The sequence below is a fragment of the Podarcis cretensis genome (assembly GCF_951804945.1).
Source record: "Podarcis cretensis genome assembly, chromosome: 4".
Taxonomy (NCBI): Eukaryota; Metazoa; Chordata; class Lepidosauria; order Squamata; family Lacertidae; genus Podarcis; species Podarcis cretensis.
The window spans coordinates 84034684-84052879 of NC_137173.1; the positions used below are offsets into that span (position 1 = coordinate 84034684).

The following is an 18196-nucleotide window of genomic DNA, read 5'->3' on the forward strand; positions in this document are numbered from 1 at the left end:
TCTTAGGTTCTATAGCCCACATTACATTTGTCACAGGAGTGCTTTGGATGGTGGCAAATATTTGCTTGATTTGCATAATATCTACAGGCAACAGTAATCTGCTTCTACTGGAACAAAATTTGGGTTAACTTCACACTGATTTGTTTATTTTTTAAAAAAAAAACAGTACAGTATGAGGACATCTTTATGCAGAGTTGTGACTGTGTGCTGGATTATAGATTGTCTCTCTGTCTCTCCTTATGCTTGGCAGACCACTAAAAGAAGAGGAAGGAGTCATGTGAATTTATCTGATCTGTACTTTAAATGCTTTGATTGCCAAAAACCTCTCAGTGCCCTTTGCACCTAAGAGCATCTAAGCAATTCTGGGATGCTGGTTTCCATGGTACCCAAATGTTATTCATTTTGTTTAATAAATATCATTACTGGCACTCATCTTTCTAGCAGCTCAAGCAATTTTGCCCGAGTGAAGAGCACAATAGTTCCTGCAGCCTTGCTTAATGTGACCCTGAAAATTAATTTCCCATGCAACTTCCATCATTAGGAAGGGAAGCAGCTGCATGCCGAACCGATTTCTACCTCCCAGTTCTGAACTCCAGGCCTGGCCTCACTTATGTTCAAAATAATTGTAGCCAGGCAGCAATAAAATACTTTGGAAGTGAAGAGCCTTTAAATGTTAGAGGATCAATTATATTGGTTGGTCTTTCTTGGAAGTCAAGTCCCTGGCACAACGAGATGTATTAGCTACCAGTATTGAGTTCTGAAAAGTGCCTCTCCTCATGCCTGAAAGAAAAACATCCCTGTTAATGCATGCAGCCAGAAAAGTACCAGAGCTTCCTTTTACTGAAATGAGAGTCAAACAGGGAACAGGAAGTAAAGCTGTTGTTGTTGTTTGGTCGGCTAGTCGTGTCCAACTCTTCGCGACCCCATGGACCAGAGCATGCCAGGCACTCCTGTCTTCCACTGCCTCCTGCAGTTTGGTCAAACTCATATTCGTAGTTTTGAGAACACTGTCCAACCATCTCATCCTCTGCCATCCCCTTCTTCTTGTGCCCTCCATCTTTCCCAACATCAGGGTCTTTTCCAGGGAGTCTTCTCTTCTCATGAGGTGGCCAAAGTATTGGAGCCTCAGCTTCAGGATCTGTCCTTCCAGTGAGCACTCAGGGCTGATTTCCTTCAGAATGGATAGGTTTTATCTCTCAAGAGTCTCCTCCAGCACCATAATTAAAAAGCATCAATTCTTTGGTGATCAGCCTTCTTTATGCTCCAGCTCTCACTTCCATACATCACTACTGGGAAAACCATAGCTTTAACTATACAGACCTTTGTTGGCAAGGTGATGGATCACTGCCTTGCCGTGGCAAAGGGGCTTGAATAACTCAGAGAAACTATGAGCTATGCTGTGCAGGGCCACCCAAGATGGACAGGTCATAGTGGAGAGTTTTGACCAAACATGATCCACCTGGAGCAGGAACCGGCAAGCCACTCCAGTATCCCTGCCAAGAAAACTCCATGGACATAGACAACAGGCATATAAAAAGTAAAGCTGTACTAAGTTTTAAAAGAACATCACATTACAGTCCCCACCTCAAATGCAGCATACCAATGGATACTTCTTGCGGGAAGGGTGATATTTTGAATTTGGATTGTGAACATCTGGCAGCGTGTTCTGCGTTCTTTGTGTCAGTTCTGAACAGCAGAGGGTGTGGTACTTGCCTAACCTCTCAATGGCCGAACTGCTGCTGCTTGCTGGGAAGAAGAGGGGGCAAGGCAAGGTGCAAATGAATCAGAAGGAATGCCATAGTCAGGCCAGCACTGAATACCACCCGCTATCTTGAATGCCCACCAATCAAATGATTTTAAAGGTCTTAAAATACAGCTAAACATGGGCAGAACTAAAACTATATTCCTGTAAGACAGAGCTATTCTGACTGCCTTTCAATTTGAACTTAACCTGATCTTTTATTCCCCTTCCATCCCTCCCCTTTCCCTTTTTATGAAGATTACCCACTCTGGGATCCCACAGCTAATTCTCCCCTGGTCTCCTCGCTGGCCCAAATAGGACTAACTTAGCCAGCTAGCCCTGGTGATCATCTAATGTTTATTGGATGGATTTCCCCCCTAAATTGATTTTTGAATTCTGAATTTATTGTTATTCACGTTTTATACTGTATTTTATGCTGTTTTTTGTTGTTGCATCAATTGTTTTAAATTTGTTGTTAGCCGCTCTGAGCCCAGTTTTCTAAACTGAGAAGGGCAGGGTATAAATAAAAATTTATTATTTATGAGATAAAATCTGTTTAAAACTTGCCAATAATTGATATAAAAACAGCACTGCACCGGCCCTTTAATTAAAACCAGTCATTGCCAAAAGGCCTGTTGCATCAACAACAAGAAGAAGAGTTTGCACTTGTTGCGTGTTGAGGTCCCCAATCCACCCCCCAAAATAACTCACAACGGACACGTAATTTTTGTTTAAGATTTTTGGCATGATTTTGGCCACAACTTTATTAAAATACAAACTGTGAGTGGTTGTTTAGGCATTGGTTAAGACTATCTGTCCCCCCGCCTGGGGACAGAACTGACTTCCGGGCACCACCGAAAGACAGTGCGGGGGAAAGCAAGTCGGGGAAGAATTGGAGCTGAGACACAGACCCTCAACTCTCACCCGCCTGCTCCCCGAAGGCTTGCCAGCCCTAGTCCCATTCCAGGGATTGGACGAAAAGATGGCAAGCCCCAGGATTCCTTTAACGGAATTCCCTTTCCGCAGCAACCATGGAGGGGCAGGCCCAGCCTATCCTGAACCCCTCCATGGAGGGGTAGGCCCAGCCTATCCTAACCCCTCCTCCACCAGATTTATAACCAATGCCTAACCACAACCTTACAAGTTGTGACGATTTGCTACGCAGTAGGCAAAAACCACCCAGCCAGCCAATTTGCCAGGTGGAAAAATTCCTACCAGGCCCCTGCTCAAAGGCAGACGACCCCATGACAGGCATAGCAAGGTCAACGCAACAAACCCCTTATTCTAGGGCGGGTGGGCGGGTGATCCGTTGCACGCAGCAAAAGAGAAAGTACAAGGCTGTGTGCAGAGTATTTAAACCTTTTACCCCTCCCACCAAAATTGCAACATAACTTTTGCCCCAGCAACTCGGCAATCCAATCAATGCCCCCCGGCCATCTTGGAGAACTTACCCAGCAACAAAGGGGTGGCTCAGTAGACCCCACCGCAACACGTGCTCTCCCTGAAGGAGAACACGCTTTGCGTGTTGAGGTCCCCAATCCACCCCCCAAAATAACTCACAACGGACACGTAATTTTTGTTTAAGATTTTTGGCATGATTTTGGCCACAACTTTATTAAAATACAAACTGTGAGTGGTTGTTTAGGCATTGGTTAAGACTATCTGTCCCCCCGCCTGGGGACAGAACTGACTTCCGGGCACCACCGAAAGACAGTGCGGGGGAAAGCAAGTCGGGGAAGAATTGGAGCTGAGACACAGACCCTCAACTCTCACCCGCCTGCTCCCCGAAGGCTTGCCGGCCCTAGTCCCATTCCAGGGATTGGACGAAAAGATGGCAAGCCCCAGGATTCCTTTAACGGAATTCCCTTTCCGCAGCAACCATGGAGGGGCAGGCCCAGCCTATCCTGAACCCCTCCATGGAGGGGTAGGCCCAGCCTATCCTAACCCCTCCTCCACCAGATTTATAACCAATGCCTAACCGCCAATCGAGCCCTTTACGCTCGCCGCCAACCACTCACAATCCCAACCCATTCTTCAACCCTTCAATTACCGCATCCAACCAGACATCATTCCCCAGCTCGGAAAGATGTACCCCATCATTGCGGTAAAGGGCCAGAGCCTTGAAGGTAATATCCTGGTGGTAAATCACCAAACCACCCAATTCCGTTACCCTCCTGCTCACTGCGGAATTAATGCGCTTCCTGGCCCTTTCAGCAGCCTTGGGTTGAGAAATGCCCTGCCAATTGCTCCTTTGCAGCAATTGTGACCAAAATATTTTAACGGTAGGTATTAAGGTCACCAACTCCCCCAAGTCTCTTTGAATCGTGGAGCGCAAAGTGGAGCAATCAACCTTTGCCATATCATTCTTCCCCAACTGCACTATAATCGCCAAAGGGGGACCATGTGAAAGCACCCTCCGCTTAATTAGTGGGATGAATTCACTCCACCGCATTCCCCGTCTGGATATCCACTACACCTGTACGTGCTGTGGGAAGCCAAGATCCGGTCCCCTTCCAGACTGCCTCGCTCTGATGCCAGCCCAGTAAACGATGCTGTGCCCCACAATCCAAATGCGGACTGGAGCTAGAAACATGGGCAGGAAGGCCAAGATGGCGCCCCCAGTCCAGACTCGTCAGGGTGCTTGCCAGCTCAGTGCATGATGCTGTGGCCGACAATCCAAATGCGCACAGCTGCTCCTATGAGGGGAAAAATAAAAGGAATAACAGACAGGCATCATTGGCAATGCTTCCTGAGATAACCTTTGTCAGCATCATACTTCCAATGACCCGTATTCACAATCCTGTCTACTAACAGGCCCCAGTGCGCAGCCTTTGCAGCAGCACCTATTTGGAAGGAATGAGGCGTGTTCAGCGGTAGGCAAGCCACAGGCTGCAATAACTGGCGCACGACGTGAGCAATTAGATGCCCGTCGAACTGGAACCCATTTCTGTGCACTAGGATCGAGCCAGCCCCCAGGGGAATGAAAAGCCAAATATTTCCGGTATCCAATAACAGGGCAAGGGCCCACCTCACCTGCGACTGGAAGCCTGATGGTGGCAACCCTGCTCACTAGGTCTGACTCAGAGCTCCAGACACTTATGACAAGCTCCAAAGCAGATAAGGAAAAGTCCTGAGGCAATAAGCCTCCAAACTTTCAGCCCCGTGCTGGCTCCAACACAATTTCCCCAACCCTCAGTACACCAAAATTACAATGGAATACTGAAATAAGTCTCGTCTTGATCTTGAACCAGCCGACAAGTCTTAACTTGTTGCGGATACTGCATAGGTCAAAGATTGACCGGCTTCCTGCCTGCTGTCCTGTGAAGGTTGGAGCTTATTAGAACCTTCCGAGACCCTGCGCACGACACACTTTTTGAAGGGTCTCTGAAAAATTAAAGCTTTACTCTAGCAGACATTGCAGCGGACTGAAGTCTGATAGTTTTAACACTGCATCCGATCTGCAGCAGGTGGGCGAATTACTGCAGGTCCTGCTCAGAGGATGGGGGCAGGTTCCTCTGAATGGCCGAGGACTGCCAGCTAAATTTTAAGAAATCAGTCCAGGCCTTCTCATAAGACCTGAAAGCGAATGGGGAAACGTAAGCTACTACTCCTCATAATTATTAATTGTTGCCAAGTGCCACAGGAGCTCCAGAAAAATCCAGCTATAGCTGGGTGTCCAGAGCCCAGGATCTGAAGCTCTCCAACTGAAAAAACGGGATAGAGCAACCGCAAAAACATTAATGATCCCGAAATAAAGCGAGCAGAAACACAATATTAAACCTTAAGCAGTGCGAAGACTCTGCCAGAGCATGAGGACTGTTTTGCCAGGACTCTCACACTGCCTGGTTATCAGACCAAGACAGACCCGACGGTCTCTAAACTCCTCAGTCCAGATGTGCGCTGACACTACAATGGGGAAAACTCGCAAAAAGTTAGGTTACATGTGATTGCCTTGCCCTGCCAGGCTCAAGGCCACTGTACATGATGATGAAGGAACCCCGGGCCATGAGACCACCTGGCCAAGCAGGAATGGAAGGGGCAGCCTGGAGCAACCACCCTGCATGCAAAATTTAACTGACCTAGGAATGATAGGATCTGACAAAGCAACACTTGCTTCAGAGGAAGCACTACAAGAATAACATCCTTCAAGGCAAACAGCTTTTCCACAGGCAAGCAGAAGTTTGAGCAACGGTATCCAGCTAGCCCCCAAATACATTAAAAGGGGCAGTAGGACCCACTGTCCTCCATTGCCAACAGAACACCCAGCTCCTCAGGGAATAAAGGGGCATCTAGTAAGCTAAGCAGAGGCTGGTGTCACATGAACCAGCCAGTAAAACAATCCACATAACGATACCCCCAGTTAAACGAGTCATGACTCGCAATGTACAATCCAGAAAGGCACTAAAGGACTCAAGTGCTGCACAGCCTATTGAGCAACCACTGGCATCGCCTTATCAATATAAGGACCATCCAATTAAAGCCTAACTACTTAAAATCTTGAGGGTGAACCGGCAGTAGCCTAACAGCCGATTCAATATCGCATAATGCCAACAAAGCACCTCCTCCAATTTGTTGGTAAGCTCAACTGCCTGATCCAAAGATGCATATTTCACGGAACAATTCCGGAGGGATAGCATCATTCACTGAGGTGCCCTTGGGATGCGATAAATATGGATCAGATGGAATTATATGGGGCTTTCTTTGGGACGATCCCCAATGGGGATAAATGAAAATCGGGACTAGAAGGAGAATCAAGGGGATCCCACCATACGTCCCAATGCAAGCTGCTTCCTAACCTTCTTTCTGGCTACCACAGGTAGCTCTCTAACTGGCTTTTGAGTTGCTGTATTCTGAGCCACTGGTTGAAAAGCCAGAGGAATCCCAAACCTTGGGAAAACCCTTCCCACAAGCACAAAGCTACTGACCCATCTAGATAACCTTTTAGCCAGACTTTCAAGGGCGATATTTTTACGGAAATATGGGCAAGAGGTATTGAGTTATTGCTTGCCAGCCCCCGCTTGGGCAAGATGCCCTGCCTTGTGTTGCCACCATGATGTGTAAATTTACAGGGCCAACACTGGCCAGAAACCCTAAAGAAGTCCCAACAAAGCTGCCACCGGGCCAGCTTCCTGCATACCAGCTTCCGGTTCTATTGCTCAGGGAATTTCCATTTGAAATGTGGAGCTGCGCAAGTGGTCCACATGTCCCTGTTCCTGCGATCCTAGCGAGCTAAGGGGATGATGGCAGCCCTGCGTCTAACATTCCCATCATAGTGAATTACCACTTATAGAATAGTGGGGTTGGAAGGAACAGTAAAAGCTTCCCTAAACAGGGCTATTTTAGATGTCTTCTAAAAGTCTGGTAGTAGACATCTGGTGGGAGGGTGTACCACAGGGCAGGTGTCACTTCCGAGAAGGCCCTCCAACTGGTTCCCTGTAACTTGGCTTCTCACAGTGAGGGAACCACCAGAAAGGCCCTCGGCGCTGGACCTCAGTGTCCGGGTAGAGTGATGAGGGAGCATGCAGCTGTCCCATACAGGGACCAATCCTGCAACCTAGGCATTACCGGCACCATACGCTGACCAGCTGAGCTATCCAGGATGATCCCTAAAGACCTGGAACAGCCTCACCCTGACCCCTGGAGAGGTCCAAGGTGATGTCTGAGTCATCATCAGAGCCCAGTGGTGATTTACCTGCAAGGAGGTGTAAGCATCATCCCTGCTCCGCTTTTTCCTGCCTCTAAAGACCTTCCTTCTGGAAGAAGGCATCTGGGGCATCAGCAAGTCATCCTCTGCAGGAGAGGCAAGCTCTGGAGGCATCTGCAAAGGCCCTGTCATAGTCTGCAAAAGGAAAAAACCTAACCAATGTGAGGAACAGGTGAAACTAATGCTTTGTGCACCACATGGGGACACTATTCAGGCCAGAAACGCTGCCAGAGGCCATCAAATTCTAGGGCCAAGCGGGCCAAGCCCTAGGATCACCTGCCAGGCCAGACATAAATGTTAATGAGATAACAAACTCGAGGCAGCCCACCGCCTGTCCAGGTACCCCTGTTTGCCCTTTAGAGGGAAGCACCTCCTCAAGAAACCCAAAGTTCTTTTTGGGAGCAATATCACAAATGGGCCAAACTACCCAGCAACAAAATAGTCCAAAAGGAGCAGCTTGTTTTGCTTTGTTATAACAAGGGCTAAGTGGGGGATATGAACCCTGTCTCCCAGGTCCTAATCCTGTACTCTAGCCACTAAGCCACAATGGCTCATCTCTAAAATGGCAGTCGCCACTATCAGGGAAAAACAAACTTGAAGAAAATAAACTTGTTCAGAAACAGCATAGTTAAAGAGCATACAAAGAGTGCTCATTGGAGGCACAGAGAGCCTCTGGCTCCACTCTGTCTGCCTAAGATATACATTAGCAACAAGTGAGCCTGCAAACAAACAGATACATTCTTAATAGAGAGAATGAGTCACATGTCACAGAGACTTAACAATTTACTGTACTGCTAACTGTAGCAAGCTAAGGCTTGAAAGATATGTGCAGGCCGAGCAGGCCGTGAAGGCCTCCATACTTCTGCTCTCTGCCTTTTTGTCTCATTGCAATATTAAAGGAACTCAATATAGTGCTCCCGCCCAAGGCTAGATTAAAACTCGGCCAACAGCACTGCACCCACCCAAAATAAAGCCAACCTATGAGGATACTATAAACGAAAGTGATCCCAGGTAAGCTGGGAATGTATTGTACTGCTAACTGTAGCAGGCTTAGGCTTGAATGATATGTGCAGGCCGAGCAGGCCGTGAAAGCCTCCCTGCGTCTGCTCTCTGCCTTTTTTGTCTCATTGCAATATTAAATAAAGGAACTCAAAATAGCACTCCAGCCAAAGGCTAGATTAAAATTTGGCCAACAGCACAGCAATCACCCAAAATAAAGCCAACCTATGGGGATACTATAAATGAAAGTGATTCCAGGTAAGCTGGGAACAGCCCTGACTAGCCCCACAGTTAAACAGGCAAAAATGGGGAAAACCTTTTTGCAAAAGAAAGCCCCTAATGGGGGCTCTCTCCCTACTGGGAAAGGCAAGCCCAGGAGGATTATGCCCAGGCAGCGCTCACAGGTACAGGGAGAATCTTCCCACAGGGCAGGGTAAGGGGTGGGGTGAGAAATCAAACAGGGGGAAAAAAGGGGAATTAAATTAATTAAGGGACTAGAGAAGATTAAAAAGGGGAAAATAAAGAAATGTAACCAGACAATGAGAAGATCGCTCCACTGTCCTCCAGACGGTCCAAGGGCTCCAGGTGATCCGTTGCACGCAGCAAAAGAGAAAGTACAAGGCTGTGTGCAGAGTATTTAAACCTTTTACCCCTCCCACCAAAATTGCAACATAACTTTTGCCCCAGCAACTCGGCAATCCAATCAATGCCCCCCGGCCATCTTGGAGAACTTACCCAGCAACAAAGGGGTGGCTCAGTAGACCCCACCGCAACACGTGCTCTCCCTGAAGGAGAACACGCTATATCCCACCTTTCACTCCCCTTAAGGTGTCTCAAAGTGGCTAACAATCTCCTTTCCCTTCCTCCCCCACAACAAACACTCTGTGAGGTGAGTGAGGCTGAGAGACTTCAGAGAAGTGTGACTGGCCCAAGGTCACCCAGCAGCTGCATGTGGAGGAGCAGGGAAGTGAACCCAGTTCACTAGATTACGAGTCCACTGCGCTTAACCACTACACCACGCTGGTGAAGACAAGAAAGTTTTCACCTGCTGGCAGGAAGACTGAAATGAGGAAGCCAGTCTAGCTTCTCTAGTAAGGGAGTTCCAAAGTCTGGGAGCAGCCAGGGTTTCCTGCATCCCCACCAAACATGCCTGGGAGGGTGGCACAACTAGATAACGCCCTCCCCACAAGATCTCAAACCTGGTAAGATTCATATGAGGGAATGCAGTCTTTCAGATAGCTTGGACCTAAGCCATGAAGGACTTTATGGGTCATAAACAGCACTTTTTATCATGACTAGCTATTATCAGCCTTTCCCCTTGTTTCTGTTTTCCTCACTCTTTATATTAGCAGCCTTCAAAGATATATCTTGATGCCCCCAGAAAGGGCATAAACAGTGCAGCACTAAACATTTATCTTGCATTTTCCCACACATGAATTAGAGGACAAATTTAAGCACAGCAACATTGATAAAACTTTCCAGATGTGTTAATCTCCAGTGGCTAACCATTGTTATTCATAACAATTATTTCTTCACATTTCTTTTACCCTGATCGCAAAGGAACTAAAAACAGAACACTAACAACCTCCTTGTTTCTCCTTTTCCCTTCCCTGCTCTGAATCTGAAGACAACCAAGTCATTCCTTCCCCAAATACAGTGGTGCCCCGCAAGACGAACGCCTCGCAAGACGGAAAACCCGCTAGACGAAAGGTTTTGGAGGCGCTTCGCAAAACGAATTTCCCTATGGGCTTGCTTCGCAAGACAAAATGTCTTGCGAGTTCCTGCGGGTTTTTTCTCCCTTTCCCCCCTTTTCCTAAGCCGCTAAGCCGCTTATCAGCTGATCCGCTAAAAGCCGCTAAACCGCTAATAGCGCTAATCCGCTAAGCTGTCAATGGGCTTGCTTCGCAAGACGAAAAAACCACTATACAAAAAGCCTCACGGAACGGATTAATTTCGTCTTGTGAGGCACCACTGTACGAAGTTTCTCAAGAAACACATAAGGCTACCCTGTGCGTGCATAGAGTGGTACCTCTCGTTACGTACTTAATTTGTTCCAGAGGTCCGTTCTTAACCTGAAACTGTTCTTAACCTGAAGCACCACTTTAGCCAATGGGGCCTCCCGCTGCCGCCGCACGATTTCTGTTCTCATCCTGAAGCAAAGTTCTTAACCCAAGGTACTATTTCTGGGTTAGCAGAGTCTGTAACCTGAAGCATACGTAACCTGAAGTGTATGTAACCCGAGGTACCACTGTACTCGGAAACAGGCCCACTGAGTTCAATGGGACAGATTCACATGTGGGTCTAGGACTGGAGCCTGCCAGAGTTGGTCTTATTGTTCTGCGGCATGTGGGGTGAACTATTAAGGAGACGCTGTTATCAGAAAATTAAATGGAGGCAAAGCTCTCTAATTACTCTGTTTCAGAGAAAAAGCAAATACTTCCAGTTTACATATTTATATAGTATGGTATCCTTGGTATCCCTAGCAATGAATAGCAACACACATGTGTATAAACATCTGACACAAAGTCGTCTTCAGAATGCCAAGAGTTATTGCAAAATATTGACTTTCTGGTTGCAATAAATTTGCTTTTGGGGTGACCCAGTGCTGCTGGAATACCAATGCGATGAAAACGAAGGAATGAGGCACAGTGATTGGCATTTCTCTAACAGCTGCCAGCCTTTCCGAGGGTACTACTCACACAGAGAAAATGCTACTGATTTATATGCAGAGCTAACTCGCTGTATCTGTCATTTAACAGAACAGCAGATGCATTTGACCACTGTGTCTGGTAGCATTCAGTAAGTAAATTTTATGTTGGACAGTTTACTCAGATGCTTGACTCTTTGGCTCTGTTTGCTAATAAGTTCCACTGAAATGAACTCTCGAGGCTTCTGTGGACTTTTCCCTTCGAGCTTCAATCTTCTTCACTCCAGCCAGCGCAGTAGGCCAATAAAAAGCCTAAAAGAAAATGCATTGCTTCTCTGAAGGGGCACATTGGATTAATGTTCAGTTTCATTACTTCAGCTGCAGACAGTCAAAACAAAAATAGAATCCACTGTGCTCGCTCAAAACTGCTGCACTGCAAACTGACGACAAATCCTGCGGCTTTGCAAAAGGAGAGGCTGTGAAGTGCTGGAAATAGTGGGTCAGTCTAAAATGAGAACAGTCCCTGTTTTACTTGTGGGGAGGAGTTTTGGCCCACTTCAAGAACATGACTGAGAAGAGAGTCAGAAATTGAATTTCAGTGCAGTGGGAGAGTTCAAGAGGGTTCAGTTGCTAAATATTGGGGTGGCCACTCTCTCTTGAAGGACGCATGAGAATGGATACAGGGAGAGGCTGGCGTAGTTGGATTCTGAGACTAGTCTTTAGCCAACACAAGCGGCCATTGAGTATCTTTTTAAAAAAAAAAAACTGGTATGTTTATTCACTGAAAGCAGAAAGAGCAAGGTTGAGCAGGAGGAGGGAGAATTCTTTCTTCTTCTTCTTCTTCTTCTTCTTCTTCTTCTTCTTCTTCTTCTTCTTCTTCTTCTGGTGAGCCACATTTAATGTTCCAGCAGTGAATTACTGCCTCCCGTCCCCACACCCTTGACTTTAACCTGTGAGAGTTTCTGCCTGAGAGAGGAGGAGGAGGAAGAAGATGGCTGGAGGAAAGTGAGGAGCTCCCCAACACTATTTGCAGGTGCTCTCAAGAGGCGGAAGAAGCCATTGAGTATCACTCCTTCCTGGAAGCTTGGTTTGTTTCCTCCCTCGCTCTATCCTAGTAGTGGAGAGCCTGAGGCCCCTCAACGGTGGTGGTTGCTGCTGATTGGGACTGGTAGGGCAGAAGGCATGGAGAACAACAGTAGGTGGAGTCAGAGAGCCAATGACAAGCAGAACGGCAACCAATAAGAGGTCGAGTCAACTATTTCCAGTTTTGTCCCCATCTTTCTCCCTGCAGAGTTCTACAAGAGCAGCACTGAGATGGAGGGAGAGGAATCCGACAGCGAGAAATGAGTGGTGGAGATGGGAAGAAGGGAGACACACTCCTGCAAAAAGAAATATTTAGCATCCTTTGTGTTGTTCCAGTCCACAGCACTGGATTTCACTCATACAGCTGCATGGAGGACCTCGGTACTCCACACCTCCCTAAACAGATGGTCAGTTTGCTTGCTTAGACAAGTTGTTTGCTTAAAAGGGGGCAGCTCATTTCTGTGGGACTTGTTAGCAAACAGAGCCCAGAAGTTCTAAAAGGGCCCTTGAGGAGTTTCAGAAACACACAGCCGAGGTGCGATAAATGCAGACGAGAGACACTGTGTTTGTTCTTCCTCTTTCCCTTTTGGGAACAGCAGGAGCAATGCTGCCGACTGCCTTTTAAAAATAAGTGATGCCGTGCGCTTGCCATGCCGATCTATACTGTGGTTGCTTTTTAGAGGAAGAGTAACAATCACAGCTTTTATACTATTGTAAGTTTAAGGTTGGATGGGAGAGGGTTAATGGGCTGGGCCACTGTCTTAATCATGGGTAGGCAAACTAAGGCCCGGGGGCTAGATCCGGCCCAATAACCTTCTAAATCCGGCCCATGAACAGTCCGGGAATCAGCGTGTTTTTACATGAGTAGAATGTGTGCTTTTATTTAAAATGCATCTCTGGGTTATTTGTGGGGCATAGGAATTCATTCATTTCCCCCCAAAAAATATAGTCTGGCCCCACACAAGGTCTGAGGGACAGTGGACCGGTCCCCTGCTGAAAAAGTTTGGTGACCCCTGGTCTTAATAGTCATTGCAAAGTTGCCAGGTACCATCCATTTGAAAAGGAGATTGGCTGATTGGTCAGTTTTTGTGTTGCTAGGGAATACCTGAAGGAGACCATGTGATTTCATGGTCTCTGTGTAAAGAGAAATTCTGGTGTCAAAGAAAGAGACACAGAGTTGGGCCCTGTAAACTGGATTCTGTTGGGCTCAGTAATCTAGAAATGGATGAATCAGTCTGTTTCCTGCCATTGTCAGTTCACATGTGTTCAGTCATAAGTCCCTTCCATCCTGTTGTCTGCTATTAAATTCACATTTAAATTCATAGAATTGCAGAGTTGGAAATGACCTTGAGGATCTTCTAATCCAAGTCTCCGCAGTGCAGGGATATGCAGTTGTCCCATATGGGGATTGAACCTGCAACCTTGACATTGTCAGCACCACGCTCTAACCAACTGAGCTATCCTGTTTTCCAAAAGTATCCACTGCTCTCCATAAATACACATTTGCATGCATTTGTGAGCCAAGAACTGAGCTGCAAAATCTGCAGTTTGAAAGATTGGCATTCTGATCTGTATTAGTCAACGAAGTGCTCACTTGGAAATGCAGATCAAACCAGATTATTGAGCATCTATACTCTAAACACCCTAGGGTGTTGGCTGTCTCCCAAGAGATCTTATGTGGGAGCATTGAACTTTGGCTCTCTGCTAAACTGTTTTAAGTTGTGCCTCCACCTATGCTCACCCTGTATATTTGTAAATTAGTGCAAATGTTACAAAAGATACCCTCTACCAGAAGGGCTTTGATTGTACCCAAGTGATATCTGAAAGCTATTATTACAAGTATTATTGAGAGTTGTGACCTCCATCAATAGAGATATTTTCAACACGTTTCTCGCTGTATTGGTGGCATAAATTAAAAAACAAGTTTCCTTCAGATGGTTTAGTCACAGAGAAATATTATCAAATGACTCAGCAGCCACTTTCTAAAGGAAACTCCTATCAAAACTGCAGTGGATTCTCAATTTAAAATGCACTCCATTACTCCCTCTCTCTCTCTAATGTTCATACATTTGATTATTAATGGAAGTTGAAGTGGGAAACAGAGAACAACAGTATCATTCACGGCCCTGTTTCTGGACCATTCTGCCCTCTCCCCATAAATGCATTTGTGGAGGGCCAGAGTACTCATTTTGTGAACACAGCATCAAAAAGGTTTAAACTTTCTATGCTGAGCTTGAATGATCAGTTTGGGAAGGTTTTCTAAAGGGCAGGGTGTCATCAAAGCACAGATCATGAGTTCACTGTCCATCTTGAATAGAGAAGAGAGGTCAGATTTCAAGATTCGCATGAATGTTTCCCAAAGATAAATGTATCCGAGGATGAAATCAGATGGATAGTATTTCTAGCACATCATCTGAAGTTCCAATTGGGAGGTCAAACAGTTTAGCAGACAACTCAGTGCAAAGAGGAAACAAGCTGATTCTAAAATTGCCTTGTCAGATTCAAAGGGTCTGTGTTTATCATTCTTAGACTATCATAGCACACCTCCGATTAGGTTTTATGAGCATCATCTGTTCAAATAATGAGACAAAATCAAAATATCTTTGGCCAATTGAGCCACGTTGTATCTAAAGAGGAGTCAAACATGTGCAGTGTGAGCTTCACAAATACTTCCATACCCCTTCAAAAGGAAATACAGTGGTACGTCAGTTTTCGACCGTAATCCATTCCGGAAGACCGTTCGAGTTCTGAAATGTTAGAAAACTGAGGTGCAAAGGGCAGTCTGCAAATTTAATAGAGAAAATTGAGAAGAATAACATATACACTCAGCAGAAGCTGTTCGACTTCTGAAGCATGTTCAAAAACAGAAGCATTTATTTCCGTGTTTACGGCGTTCGAGTTCTGAAACGTTTGTCAATGGAGACGTTCGGAAACTGAGGTACCACTGTAATAATAGAAGGAAGAAGAAGAAGAAGAAGAAGAAGAAGAAGAAGAAGAAGAAGAAGAAGAAGAAGAAGAAGAAGAAACTGAAACTGTCCTTCAACTGAAGATCACAGGATGGTTCATAACATAAAAATACAAAATGAGAATACAAAATACATAATAAAAATAAGAACAAAAACAAACCAGGAATGTCCTCTTCTATGCCACACTTAAAAGAGCATCAGATGTCAATCAGCCAAAGGACTGGTTGAAGAGGAATATTTTTGCCCGGTGCCTAAAGGTGTACAAGGAAGGTGCCAGGAGAACTTCTCTGGGGAGAGCATTCCACAAGTGGACAAGTATATTGGCAAGACAGCTATGGCAATGGCTCACCTCTCCCAAAGGGTATGAGAGAATGTGGTGCTACCAACCAATACCAAGATGGAGGTCCACAAGGCTTGCTAGTGTTTATGAAAGTGAGTCGTGGGCAACTTGCAGCCACCAGGAGCAACACCTCAACGCCTTCCACATGCGCTGCGTCAGGAAGATTTGGGGCATCAGATTTGGGGCATCACAGGGCAGGGCAAAGTCTCAAACAAAGATGTGCTTTCCCAAACCCCATTTCCAACATGTACAGGATTGCATGGTTAGTTGAATGATTACTCCCCAATATAATACTGAGTTCTAGTGATAACAGTAGCAGAAATAAGAGCACATATGCTACTAATTAGCTGTTCAACTTGCTTGCAAGACTGGGTGTAACGGAGAAGCTTAAATTATGGGGAAACAAATATATTTTGTGAGCCTTTCAAATTACAGATAGCTTAGTAGGTTTGATGTAATGAAATTCCATTCAGCTGGGAAGTGGTGTGATATGATGCTGCAAGTTCACAGATATATTTTACTTTTGACAGCAGTAGTCCTTTATGAATATGGCTTTGCAGGACAAAAAAAAAAAATCTGGTCCTATTTAGTCAAGTATTTGCCAAATTTTGCAGTGCTAAAAGAATGAGCAAATTTTGCCATGATTTAAAATGAATACTTAAGATATTTAGGAACTGCTATAGTTGTTAAAAAAGTATAAGCTATAATATTGTCAAAAAGTTTATTTAAGTTGTGTCTGTATAGTTCAAAAGATAGCAGAGGTTTGTTGTAGTACATGGGTAGGCAAACTAAGGCGCAGGGGCTGGATCTAGCCCAATCGCCTTCTAAATCCGGCCCACGGACAGTCCAGGAATCAGTGTGTTTTGACATGAGTAGAATGTGTCCTTTTATTTAAAATGCATCTCTGGGTTATTTGCGGGGCATAGGAATTCATTCTTTTCTTTCTTTCTTTTTCAAAATATAGTCAGGCCCCCCACAAGGTCTGAGGGACAGTGGACTGGCTCCCTGCTGTAAAAGTTTGCTGACCCCGTTGTAGTAGTTGTTTTATTACTGTTATCTGCATACTCAAATTGGATCCTTTTTTTAAAAAAAAGTTAAGATTAAATGTAATTAACTTTATACATCTGAACTGGGCTTCAAGGCAATACTGGTCATTTTTCAGGTTATGCAGCTGATTCTGCTATGACTTAAACTAAAAAACGATCTTAATTTCTCATATAGATACTTATACATAGGAATTTCATTTACGAATTGCTTCCCCCAAAAAAATCATTTAGCAATTTAAAAAATGATAATTAGATAGATAGATGATGATAGATAGATAGATAGATAGATAGATGATAGATAAAAAAATCTCTAATTAAAAGACTAGCTGCAAAAGGAAGGTCTTCAATAGGTTTTAAAGACAATAGAGACAGTGCCTGTCTGATATGTGAGGAGAATTTACTTGTAATTAATAATAATTATATAGTTCTACCAAGATAACATGCTTTATTGTTGACTGAAAAAGAAGATCTCTGATGATCCATTTGAGAAGAAACCAGTGGCTCAATCTTCCGTTATTCTATTGAAAACAGATGCATTGTTTTAGGAAATATAATAATTCAGATTACTAGGATTAAATGATTGCATTATAGTAATATAATGGAATATTATTATGAGTGTTTCTTTATCACCATTTTCATTACCTCGCCATCTTTGTAAGTAGATCAGGAACCACACATAAAAAATGTCTTACATGATAGCAAGAGGAAGAGGAGAGCAAGCTGGAGATAGGTGAGGTGAAATATTTTGCTTTAGTTTAAATAGGCCAAAGGTTAATGAGGGAAAGGGGGGAAAGGGATGAGAATAGTCCTTATTAAGAAGTGTGTCATGCTTTACTGACAGTCCCTAGAGGTGTGTGGACATTGTAGCAACCCTTTCCCCATGCTCACAAGCTGTACCAAAGTTGCCCATGTGATATTTCCGCAACTCAATATGTGAGCCAGTATTGCTTCAATAATTAATAAATAATAATAATAATAATAATAATAATAATAATAATAATAATAATAATAAATATTCCATCCCAATGGTCTCAGGTTGCCATATTTTGAATAGCAAAAAAGAAGATACATTTGGTGACTACTATTCTTAATTACGGATCGCTATGACAACTCTACCCACGAAAAAGAGGACGTGTCCTGGAAAAAGAGGACATATGGCAACCTTAGCCACACAAATGATTCTACTCAATTAGGGACACACGGTGAATGGGATGATGTTATAACGATGCATAGTCAATCAGCTTTGGCTTCATCGTGTCACTGAGGGCAAGGGAGATAAATATGTGTATGTGAATATTGCCAAAAAGGGGGAGAATTTTCTGCTTCTGCTGAAATTGTTCATGAAAGTCATATGGCCTGTTCAAGCCTTGATACCCCCAACTCCTAGGGGCCAAGATCCCTTCAGCTCCTCCCCTCTCGAAAAGTCTTTTGAGGCAGCTGCCCCCCCCCCACATCAAGTGGTTAGGCATTGCCATTCAAGTGGTATACATGTGCCGTGTCTTGTGATTGATCATGTGGGGTTTGGCTTACTTGCCCCCTCCCCCAACTTGGCACCCCTGATACCTCCACAATCTTGCCTATAAATTGCAAGCAGTATTGCCTAGAAAGAAAATGTGTTTACGCAAGCACCGCATACCGTTTTATTTATGCTGATAAATTTAAAAAATGGA

The 18196-nt window shown here is 44.8% G+C and overlaps 1 long non-coding RNA gene across 1 annotated transcript; it reads right to left on the minus strand.

Moving 5' to 3' along the window:
- Positions 1-11852: 11852 nt before the first annotated feature.
- LOC307215483 lies at positions 11853-12135 on the minus strand. The gene is made up of 2 exons (XR_013838525.1): positions 11986-12135; positions 11853-11940 (listed from the first exon to the last, which is right to left on the minus strand). It is a non-coding gene; the product is annotated as an uncharacterized lncRNA (long non-coding RNA).
- Positions 12136-18196: the final 6061 nt, after the last annotated feature.